General features: G+C 43.3%; 1 pseudogene; it reads right to left on the bottom strand.

Annotated features, from left to right (window-relative positions):
* Positions 1-10,098: 10,098 nt before the first annotated feature.
* On the bottom strand, positions 10,099-10,577 carry LOC142853678 (U1 small nuclear ribonucleoprotein C-like; annotated as a pseudogene).
* Between the last annotated feature and the right edge of the window lie 1,097 nt (positions 10,578-11,674).

Raw genomic sequence — 11,674 nt, 5'->3', positions numbered from 1 at the left:
GGCTCCATAGTGCACAATAGACAGGCAATCTAGGGCTACATAGCAAGATCCTGTCTCTTTGTCTCAAACTAAACAAATAAGAGACTACTAGCTAGTTGTGGGTGGTACACGCCCATCATCCCATCACCTGGGAGATGGAGGCGTGAGGACCACTTCAAGATCAGTCCTGGTTGCATGGTGACTTTAAGGCCAGTCTAGGCAACATGGGAATCTGTCTGAAAGCAAATACACAGACAGATGTACAGACAGATGGGCGGATTGATAAAAATAAATAAATATAGGGTACCATTTCTCTTGGCCAGCCTTGAGCTAGGTCTCTGCAGTCAGAACCCATCTCCTACATTTACAGAGTGACCCACATTCAAAGTGACTCTTCTTATGAATACATTTAGTCAGTACCTTGAGGGTTTTCACTTGTATCTTTAACATTATTATTATTATCATTATTATTATTATATATCTCTGCCCTCATCTATATTGTGCATAATTTGTGGAGTCTTTCAGAGAGGAACACAATTTGTATACTTTTAAAGGACGTTTTGCTAATTGCCATAAATTTAGTGATGAAGGGAATTCATTCTTCCACTTCAGCTTGGATTTGTTTGTTTCTGTTTTTCTGTCGTCGACACAGGGTTCCTCTGTGTAACAGCCCTGGCTGTCCTGGAACTTGCTATGTAGCCCAGTCTGACCTCGAACTCATAGAGATCCACCTGTCTTTGCCTCCGGAGAGCTGGGATTAAAGGCGTGTGCCACCACCACCCAGCTTGCTTATCTATTTTTGGTCTCCTAAGGATATTTCTTGGCAAGCACTCCGCTGGGGTGCTTCACAGCCTTCTAAGGGCATTTCTTCTGGGCTCCTCTACTGTTTGGTTCTCTCTGGGTCTGCTGGTGCCTTGGAATATGCCTGCACTGGCTTCCTGGAGATTCTCTTCACATTCCTTCCGGGTCATATTCCTCATTCCCTGTACCTCTGTTTCCTGGTTTAGTTTTTCACTTGGGTAGAATATACCCTTCAGGAGACCCTGCAGGAAAGGACACAGAGGAGGTAATTTTAAGCCTATCACCTAGTTATGCTATTATAACAGTATTCTGTTATACCTGATTGACAACTTTAACGACTTTGTTATTTGATAATTTCTTCCCAGTGTTCCCATGGCCCTTCTCAGAAAAACCCTCTGTAAACATCTGTTTATATTTTGTGGAGGTCGTTTATGAGCTACTTGTCCATTCATCTGCCCCCTATCTGTGTGTCGCCCTGTCCCCTAGCCCCTGCCAGGATATAATACTATGACCAGAACATAGCATCAGGGAGCTAACATATATTCAGTCCCTAGGTACTTTTATAATTTTTTATACTAGGCTATAAAAGACCATGTTCACACAGTGTATAGTGCACTTAGACAATATCTCCCGCCGAGTAGCCTCTTCCCTTGACCCTCATCCTTTTCCCACTGGTCCCTTTTGTTCTCCAGAGTTTCATTTTACTTTCATGTCCTCCCTCTCTCCCCACCCCTTCTCTCTATCCATATAGTCTCATGTATCTATAAAGTATAGGGCCCACAAATGAGAGAAAACATACAGTAATTATCTTTCTGATATTGACTTTTTATTTAATATCATCTCTTGCTTTACTTGTTTTCTTGCAAATGACTTAACTTTATCCTTTAGGGATGGAAAAATCCGTTTGTGTATACCCACCACACTGTCTTTATCCAGTCCCCTGTTGCTGAGTACCCCGGCTGGCTCTATAACTTAGCGATTGTGATCAGGGCTGCCATGAACATTGCTGTGCAGATTTCCTTAAGTTCTTAATAGAAAATTTGCTGAAGAAATGAGACAGCTAAAGCAGGTCCAACATCATCTGTGCACCAAGGATTTCCTCAAGTCCTAATTATACAGCGTACACAGGCACACTTGCAGGCACGGAACATTCTTTTCTTTGTGACTGGTGACCAGAAAGGCATACACATTCAGATAGGTTGACAGGCCCCTGCCCCCATGGCAATCTGAAACTGGCTGAAACGTAGTCCCCAGAAAGCAGGAATTTTTGTGCCTTTGCTTACTGAGGCTCGGCGCCCGTACATAGTAACTGCTTGTATTAGTCAAGGGTACCGACAGGAAACAGATGGCACACTCAAAATAGGAAAACTCGAGGAGAGACCATTTATGAGCTGTAGGGGAACCACAAATGATTGTGAAGCAATTCGGGGCTCAACGCGTAAAAAGCTGTTGCCGCTGACCCAGGTCTGGAGGGAGCGGTTAAGTACACACATGTATGGCCAGCCTTGAGGAGAACCACGGTCACTTCCTTACAGCCCCCTGACCTCTGGCAGGGCCACCCCAATGAGAATAGCCGCAGTCCGAATCATAGTGCTCCGTTTTAAATGGCTGTTACTAACAGGGAAGCTAATGGAGGGATCAAGCAGGGAACTCCCTGTGACGAGCTAGCACATTCCCAAATCTAACCTCCATGGTATGCCTTTCTAAAAAAAAAAAAAAAAATCAATTTTTTTTTTCTCCCTTCTTTACCAGGAAAAATACACACAGTGTGCTAAGGAATGACTACTAGCAAGTCTCAGGGATTTGGCTTTGTTTGTGTTCTGTTTTACAATTATTTAGTGTGTGTATGTTTTTGCATGGGCATGTGTAAACATGTGGGTGAATGCATGTGTGGCAGTGTGAAAGTATGTGCATGTTTATGTGCATGCACAGGGGTGCTACAGTATACAAGTGTTAGTATATGTAGATGTGTACAGACGTGTGTCACAGTGAACTTGTGCGTGCACATGCATGTGGATCAATGTGCAATGTTTATGTGTGCATATGTGTGGGCATGTGCGTGTACATGTGCATCTGTGGGCATGTCCATGTATGTCACAGTATGCATGAGTGTGCATGCGTGTGCACATGCATGTGTGCCACAGGGTGCATGTTAGAGGTCAGAAAACAATTTGCAGACTTCTGTTCCTCCCTCTCTCCCTTCCACTACACAGATTCTGGGATCAAACTTGGGTGGTCAGAGTTGGCAGCAAGTCCCTTTCTTACCTGCTGAACCATCTTACTGGCCTCCTACTTTTGGCTTTTTTGTTTGTTTGTTTGTTTGTTTTTTATCTGATCTGAAACTTGCTATGTTGTGCGTGCTGCTCTTAAATGCAAAAATTCTTCTGTGTTCAGCTGAGTGCTGGGATGACAGATGTGGACCACTGTGTTTCTAAATGCTACGAATAGCAGACCTGTTTGTCTAAAATAAGAATAAGAAATAAGAATACTAGAAACTTTCTAGATTTTTTTTGTATGTGTGTTTGTTTTATTTAATGAGAAAAATTCTTGCCACGTAACTCAGTCCTCAAATGTCTAATTCTCCTGTCTCAGCCTCTTGAGTGCCGGGATTACAGGCATGCTTGAACACATCAGGTTTCTGTTTCTTGAAAATTTTTTGAGATAGGGTTTCAACATCTCTATATTTGAGGCTGACCTCAAATCTACAATCCTCCTGCCTCCACCTTCTGAGGTAAGTAAAGTGGAGTCTGGTTTAGGTTCTGCTAAGTGTAAGTAAAACCCCCAGCCCTCGCTTGGAACTACAAAGACTAGATCAGTTCCTAAAGAGAAGGGACTGCCACGTGCTTGACTAAACAGTCTTTCCCCTCCCCCAAGACACCCAGGCTAGGGTTCAAATTAGGATTCCAGTCCTCAGGGAGGAAATCAGAATTCAAATCAGCAGTCAAGATAAAATTTACAGTCTGGTCAAACCGTGATCACCCAGGGAAAGACATGCCTTGAGCACACAGGATCTGTTTGTCAGAACAAGATTGATCTCAGACATTTGCTGATGAGAGGGTATTTCTAGCACGCTATTAAAATAACCCATGGATTGAATAAAGCATTTGATACTGTTGAAGTTGGAATAGTTATAGGGTCTTAGGGACCTGCAGCTCAGCAGAGCCAGCTACAGCAAGAAGCAAGAAGCTGCTTTTTTCCCCTTACCTTTAAAAATCACTCTTTCCATTAACTTTTAAAATCAAATCATGCTAAAATTTTTTACTGTGGTTTTTGTTTGTTTGCTTACTTTGCTTTGCTTTTGAGACAGACTCTCACTATGTAGCCCAGCCTGGCCTCAAACTTACTCCCTGCTCCAGCGTCCAGAGTGCTGGGATTACAGGCATGAATCACCATGCTCAGTCAACTGGAAGCTTTTACTTTAAGTACTTAACAAAGCTAAGCAAGACACAGATTACAGCGTCTACCGTATTGTGCTCAGTATCTCCTCTTTCCTGCCTTAGGTAGTTCACATTAGTCTGCATAGCAACTTTATAGGTAGCTGCAATGGAACTGGACAGATAAGGAACCAGAAGTTTAGTGCTACAAAGAAAACAGCATACTACTTTAGGGTTTGACACAAATTTAGGCCAAGCTGGGGGTGCACACCTTTAATCCAAGCATTTAGGAGGCAGAGGCAGGTGGATCTCTTCAAGTATGAGGCCAGCCTGGTCTACAATGCAAGTTCCAGGACAGCCAGGGCTGTTACACAGAAAAACCCTATCTCAAAACAAATTGCTGTGAGATGATGCTTTTGTAGTCGGTAAAGATTGTCACTCGTATTGGTTTAATAAAATGCAATTGGCCAGTAGCCAGGCAGGAAGAACAGGTGGGCCAACCAGACTAAGAGAATTCTGGGAAGAAAAAAGACAGAGACACAGTCACCAGCCAGACGCAGAGGAAGCAAGATGAGAATGCCTCACTGAGAAAAGTACCAAGCCATGTGGCTAAACATAGACAAGAATTATGGGTTAATTTAAGTTGTAAGAGTTGGTTAATAATAAGCCTAAGCTAATAGACCAAACAGTTTATAATTAATATAAGTCTCTGTGTGGTTTTTTGGAACTGAACAGCTGCAGGACCAGATGGGACAGAAACTTCTGTCTATACAAACAAATAAACAAACTTACTGGGCTCCAAGACCTGTATCATGCCTGTCTTATACTCCAGCTGGCCAAGGCTAGCTGACAATGGCTGGGTGGCTGGCCCCTGATATCCTCCTCCTTCTTGGGCTATTGCTCCAAATCTCATCTCCCAGTTTTCTTCTTCTATCTATTCTCTCTGCCTGCCAGCCCCACCTATCCTTTCTCCTGCCTCGCTATTGGCCATTCAGATCTTTATTAGACCATTAGGTGTTCGAGACAGGCAAAGTAATCAGCTCCACAGAGGTAAACAAATGCAACATAAATAAGAGTAACACACCTTGTAATAATATTCCCCCAACATAAACCATGAAAGCAAATAAGAAGAGACAACACCCGGGGGTGCCCTTCAGTGGTAGATTGCATTCCCAGCATGTGGAAGGTTCTGGGTTCATGCCTGACACTACCAAAACAGAAAAACCACCTGGGATGATCAATTCTGTTTCATTCTGGTACAAATACATGCCCATACAAGCAATCCAATTTTCATTTCCACTGTAGTTTTCAATAAGTTACACCAACTATTCAATGCTTTGCTAGAAAATAGGCTTTGTGGTAGATATTTCTCTCCATTCTAGGCTAGTATCATTCTGAGAACAGTTAAGGTAGACTAAACTATGATATTTGGCTCATTAGCAATGATAAACTCATTTTTAAAATTTATGGTGCTTTCAAGATACAATGGATTCATTAAGTTGGGACCTAACTGAGGGTCCCAAGGGGGACAAAAAAAAACCATATAGCATATGGGATTGAGTTAAATTGAATGGAATTAATTACAAATACATGGCTGGGTGTAGTGGGAAATGAGGTATGCAGAAACCCACCATTGGCAGGAAGGAAACTGTTACCACCATATATATAGGCAGGGCTGAGGGAGTATGTCAGAGGATGCTGTGTTGAGCTAGCCATCTTGAAATAGCTTTGGTTGAGGGCTACAACTGCCTGAAGCGACTGTCTAGAGAAGGAGCTGAGGGGAAAAATCAGCTGACCTCATTCTGCTGATCCACTCCACACAGGCCAAGCTTCCAGGAAGAACAAGCACTGTGGAGAAGGCTCAAAAGTGTGTCTGGTGGGGCATACTGAAGATATTCTGGGCACAGCAAGATTTAAAAATAACTAAAACAATAAGTAAAGAGGACAGAACAGTTCAGACATGGAGAGTGAGGGTTCTCTGTGGAGCAGCTGCCTGAAGAAGGTGGAAAGGAAGGGCTTCCTGGAGGAGCCTCCATATGCAAGACTTTGGCGGTTTTAGTCTAGTGTAACTTTGTAACTGATTCTTGCTTTAAAGACCCCTGTAAGTAACCCTCTGTTTTCTTTTTGTATATCCAAATGCCTGAGAAAATGAGACAGGTTTATTCCTCGCAGAAGTCCCGCAAAGGTATTGGGAGACAGGCAGGCCACTTACTGGGAGTGGATCATAGCTCTCACCTCAGCTTTCTGTAAAAGCGGCCAAATTTAAAAATAAAGGTGCCAGAGTCATGACAACCACTTACTGTCAAGATAGAGAAATCATAAAACTGACCTAATTAAATGGATTTGTGGAGGAGAGATGGCTGAAGAGATGGCTCAGAGGTTAAGGGCACTGGCTACTCTTCCAGAAGACCTGGGTTCAGTTTCCAGCCCCCACAGGACAACTCACTATTATCTGTAACTCCAGTTCCAGGGGATCTGACTCCCTCAGACAGACAGACATGCAGCTAAAACACCAATGCACATAAAATAAAAATAAAACATAAATCATTAAATAGATAGGTAAACAAATAAATGGGCTCTTGGGCTATAGAAAGTATGGCTATTCTTTGAAAGAATCACAGATCCTTCTAAAGAAAATTAAGATGGTTGAACTTCTCTTCTTTAATTGCATTTCCCCTCAGCTATCTTTCTTTTCTCTTTTCCCTCTAACCTCCCCCTTCCTCTTTCCTTCTGTGATAATAAGCATTAAACCCAGGGCTTTGTGCAAGCTAGCCCAGCAAGTGCACTACCACCGAGCTACAACCGCCGCCCTTTGAATGGATTTATTGATACACCAGACTGCATGTAATTAAAGCCTGTAAGTTGATCATGTTTGACACAAGTACGCATGACCACAATCGGTATATTATTTCCATTTGTTCCAAGTTTCTTTACAGCCCTTTGGAAGCCCTGCATCTATTCATATCCCCAACCAACCAGTGATCCACTGTCGGTCCTTACAGAACAGACTGCACTTTCTAGGTTTTTATATAAACAGGCCAGATGGCCTCTATTATTTTCTTGCATTTTTGTTTTGGAGACAGGGTCTCACTTAGGCTCCGACTGCTGGCCTTGAACTATGTAGCCCAGGCTAGCTGTATTAGTTAGTGTTAATTATGAACTTGATAGAAACTAGAATCACCTAAGATAGGGGTTTCTAGGCAGGCCTATGAGGAATTTTCTTAAGTAGGTTAGTTCAAGGGTGAAGGGTCACCCACTGTGGGTGGTGCCATTCCCTAGCTGGGATCCTGAACTATGCAAATGAGAAAGAGAACAGAGCAGCACAAAGCATTTCTCACTCTGATCCTGATTGTGGCCTCAATGTGATGGCTGCTTCAAGCTCCTGCCTTGACCTTCCTGCTGTGATACACTGCACTCCTCGGCTGTGAGCGGAAATCGGCCCTTTGCCCACTAAGCTGCTCCATTTCTGCCTTGGTCTCTGGGCGTTGGGATAGAGGTGGGAGCTGCCAGGCCTGATTCTCCTTGCCTGTTTTTGTTTTTGTTCCCCATGCAGTATTGCAGTTTGAGATTAGTCTATGCTGTTGTACATTTTACTGCTGAGTAGCAATCTTTATATACATTTACCTTAATTCGTTTGTTCATTCACACATGAATGGGCTTTGTGTGCAATTTGGGCTTCTGCTTAACTGTCAATTTAAAGATGCAAACAAGAATGCTGTTTTTATAGTTGCCTAGATGTCAGTGGCAATTGTTTCAGTACAACAAAAGCAAAAGGCTGGTCTCCTAAGTTCTGAGTTGGTCGTTGTGGTGGTTTAAATAAGAATGTCTTCCATAAGCTCAGATGTTTGAACACTTGGCCCCCATTCGTTGCCACTGTTTGGGAAGGCTTAGGAGATATGGCCTTGCGGAAGGAATTATGTCACCGGTCTTTGAGGTTTCAAAGTCACACACCTTTCCCCATTTGCTCTCTCAGCTTCCTGCTTGCAGTTAGGATGTGAGCGCTGGGTTTGTGAATCCAGTTGTCATGCCTGCCTGTTGCCACGCTTCCCACCATTATTTCCTTGGTCGGAATATTTTATCACTAGAATATAAAGGTAATGAATACAGTAATTTCCTGCTGTGGGGACTCAGAGCTAATACACCAAACTTTCTGGGCTTTGATTCCTGCAGCTATGATGCCTACTTTGCCATACTGCAGCACCATCCACAACAGCCAAGATGTGGAATCAAGCAAAGTGCCCATCAACCTGCGAGCGAAAGAAATGAGCCAGGCAGTGGTGGTGCACACCTTTAATCCTAGCTCTCAGGAGGCAGAGGCAGGAGGATCTCTGTGAGTTTGAGGCCAGCCTGCTCTGCTGAGCTAGTTCCAGGACAGTCAAGGTTACACAGAGAAACCCTGTCTCAAAAAGTGAAAGAAAGAAAGGGGGGGGAGGGAGGGAGGGAAGGAAGGAAGGAAGGAATGCAATAACATACACTCAGTTAATATAGTAAAAGTATAAAAATAATGAATTCTTGTAATTTTTATTTATTATCATTTAATTGTTTTTATTACAGTGTGTGTCTGTGTGTGTTGTGTATTTACATGTGCACTGAATTTCAGGTCCTAGGGAATGAACTTAGGTCATCAGCCAGACTTAATGGCAAGTGTCTTTACCAATTGAACCATCACACTGGAACCATCACTTTGGCCCAAATCTTGTAATGTCAACAAAGTGGATGGCATTAGAAGACATAAATTTAAGTGAAACACACAGGCACAGAATGCAAATACAGCATATTCTCACTCATGATGGAAGCTAGAAACAAATCAGCCTCACAGAAGAGAGTGGGTGGTGCTCTTTGGAGACGGGAGTATAGTATGACATGTGGAGTTAATGGGTACTGAACTACAGTAAGAGAAGGCCAGGCATAAGGGTGAGTGCCTGCAATCCCAGGCCTTGGGAGGTGAAGGCAGGAGGATCAGGAGTTCAAGGCCAACCTCAGCTAAGCAGTAAGCTCAAGGGCAGCCTGAGTTATGAGACTTTGTCTCTATAAAATAAAATAAAGACAACGTAAAAACACATTAAAGAGGAGGAATTGGCTCCATTGTCACTACAATCCACCACAACTTATGACACAATAACTCTTCAAATTAACTAGAGGAGTCTAAAGTTCACACAGGAATGATAAATATTTGAAGAGATGAAAATGCTAATTGCCCTGACCCGATGATCACCCATTATAAACATGCATTAAATTATGCTGTGTCTCTTCAATTTGCACAAATATTATGTATCGGTTTAAAATGATGAAATACAATTCCTAGGATTCTTATGAACATGAAATAACAAAATACACACATTTGAGTTTTTATCCAAATATTAGGTAGCTGCCGTGGGAGTAGAGGTGAGACTTGGTCTGTATTGTTCAGCTTGGACCACGATAACAAACCCTGGGGACTAACTGACGTAACCAACAGAAGGAAATTTTTCATAGCTTTGGAGGCTTGGAAGTCTAAGAAACGGGTGTCTCCATTGTCAGATTCTGCTGAGGACCAGGCTTACAGATGGAAGATTTCTGCATAAATGAAGGAAGAGCATGCTTGTGTTGTGATGTCCCATTGTGGGAGGGTACCAGTCCTACACCAGGACACCACCCTCAGGACCTCATCTGAACTCAATCACCTCCCCAAAGGCCCCATCTCTGAATGCCGCCATATTGGATATTAAGATTTCAACATACAAATTTTTTTTTTTAACTCAAATAGCTGACAATTTTATTTTCACATTTCATAATGTAAGTGAAAGCTGTACTTTTTCTAATCCCACTTCTCCCCTCCAAACTATTCTGTTAGGAAAGGGGAAGCCTTGCTTGTCATGCAGCTGGAAAACACCCAGGCTCAGCACCGTGATCTCCTGCTGAAACAGAACAAGAAATACAAAATCGAAAAAGAGCCATTCCGCTCTTATCTGTCTGGCTGAGTCATGCCAGGCCATGTGGGCACCATCATAGGATGAGAGGGAGATCTCATCATTGGAGGCCCAGGCATCATGGGCATGTGGCCACCCATGGGAGGCCTCATTCCAGGAGCAGGTCCCATGGGCATCATCCCAGGAGGAGAAGGACTCCTTATCAGCATCATGGGAGGGCCCCCCATGTGGGGTACAGGCGTCATGCCAGGGCGAGGAGGACCTAGGAGACTGGGGGGAGGCGGGATCATGGCCTCTGCAGGAGGAGGAGGAGCAGAGGATGGAGCTGGAAATATCTTTCTGTGTTGAAGTCCAGTTGTTTTGTCAGTCTGGCTCTGGGCCTGCTCTTCCATCCATTTCTGGTAATAGTCTTTCACGTTCTCCTGTGCTTCCAACCACTGCCGTATGTCTTTCTCACAGACAGAGAATTATGGGTAAGATACGTATCACAGTAGTCACAATAAAACTTAGGCATGTTGCTCCACAGGCCATTGGCTAACTGCTTCTCGAGGTACAAGTTTAATGATGCTGGTTGGGGATACAGCTCAAATCACACCAGCGGTCTCTTCATTTTTCTCTGCCTGCTTATTATCTGTAGAGTACGGCCCAAGCAATGATGTCAAATACCATGGCTCTGAGCAACAAGAGATTCTAGGTTGGGCTGGGTGCATGACTCAGTGGTGGAGAACTTGCCAGGCATGCGTGAAAACTTGGATTCCAATCTCAATATTGTCTTTTTTTTTCTTCTCTCTGGGACTCGCCAAGAATGTCATCTGTATGTCTGCTTAAAACTCTGGGTCATATTTCTTACTTTCTAAACAATTGAGGTATTAATATTTGTACACAAAATAGGCAGTGAACTGGGGAATATTTTAAGTAGATCCCAAGAGGCTACCGCATTGGAAACAAGTGTTTGACTTGTCGCTACACATTTACTCTTTCTGTTATTAAATCAAAACTCGAGACCAACTTACCTCTAAAGTAAAAGAGTTTATTGAGTCACCTTGTTTTGACTTGTTGGCTAGTACCTCATTGTCCCCTAACCACTACAGGCTCTTGCCAATACCCTTGTCTGCCTCCCAGAACATGGCAGTAAGACCCTATTTCTGAAAACACCACTTACTTGAATCACAAATCATGGAGAAAGCAAGCTGGTCCTCCCTTGGAAGCTTCATCGTTACCGGATGGCTTGCATGGTACTGGAAGATGCTATGCGCTCTACACAAGGAGAAAAGAAATCATCAGACTTACCCTAAACATGACCCCCACAAACTACAATAATAAAGACGTGTATTCATGCAATAATGGCATGAGTGAGCCAGGTGGTGGTGGCACAAGCCTTTAATCCCAGCGCTGGGGAAGCAGAGGCAGGCAGATCTCTGTGAGTTCAAGGCCAGCCTGGTCGACAGAACAAGTTCCAGAACAGGCTCCATAGCTATTGAGAAACCTTGTCTCAAAAAAAAAAAAAAAAAAAAGAAAAGAAAAAATGGCATTTGTGTTATGGGAGTAACAACTTTCTGACTGCATCTAAGGCCAGCTCCATGAGATAGAGCCCATACCTGACACTGTTAG

This window comes from Microtus pennsylvanicus, chromosome 7, assembly GCF_037038515.1.
Source record: "Microtus pennsylvanicus isolate mMicPen1 chromosome 7, mMicPen1.hap1, whole genome shotgun sequence".
Classification (NCBI taxonomy): Eukaryota; Metazoa; Chordata; class Mammalia; order Rodentia; family Cricetidae; genus Microtus; species Microtus pennsylvanicus.
The sequence above is the reverse complement of the archived record's forward strand: the minus strand, read 5'-3'. Positions and strand labels throughout refer to the sequence as shown.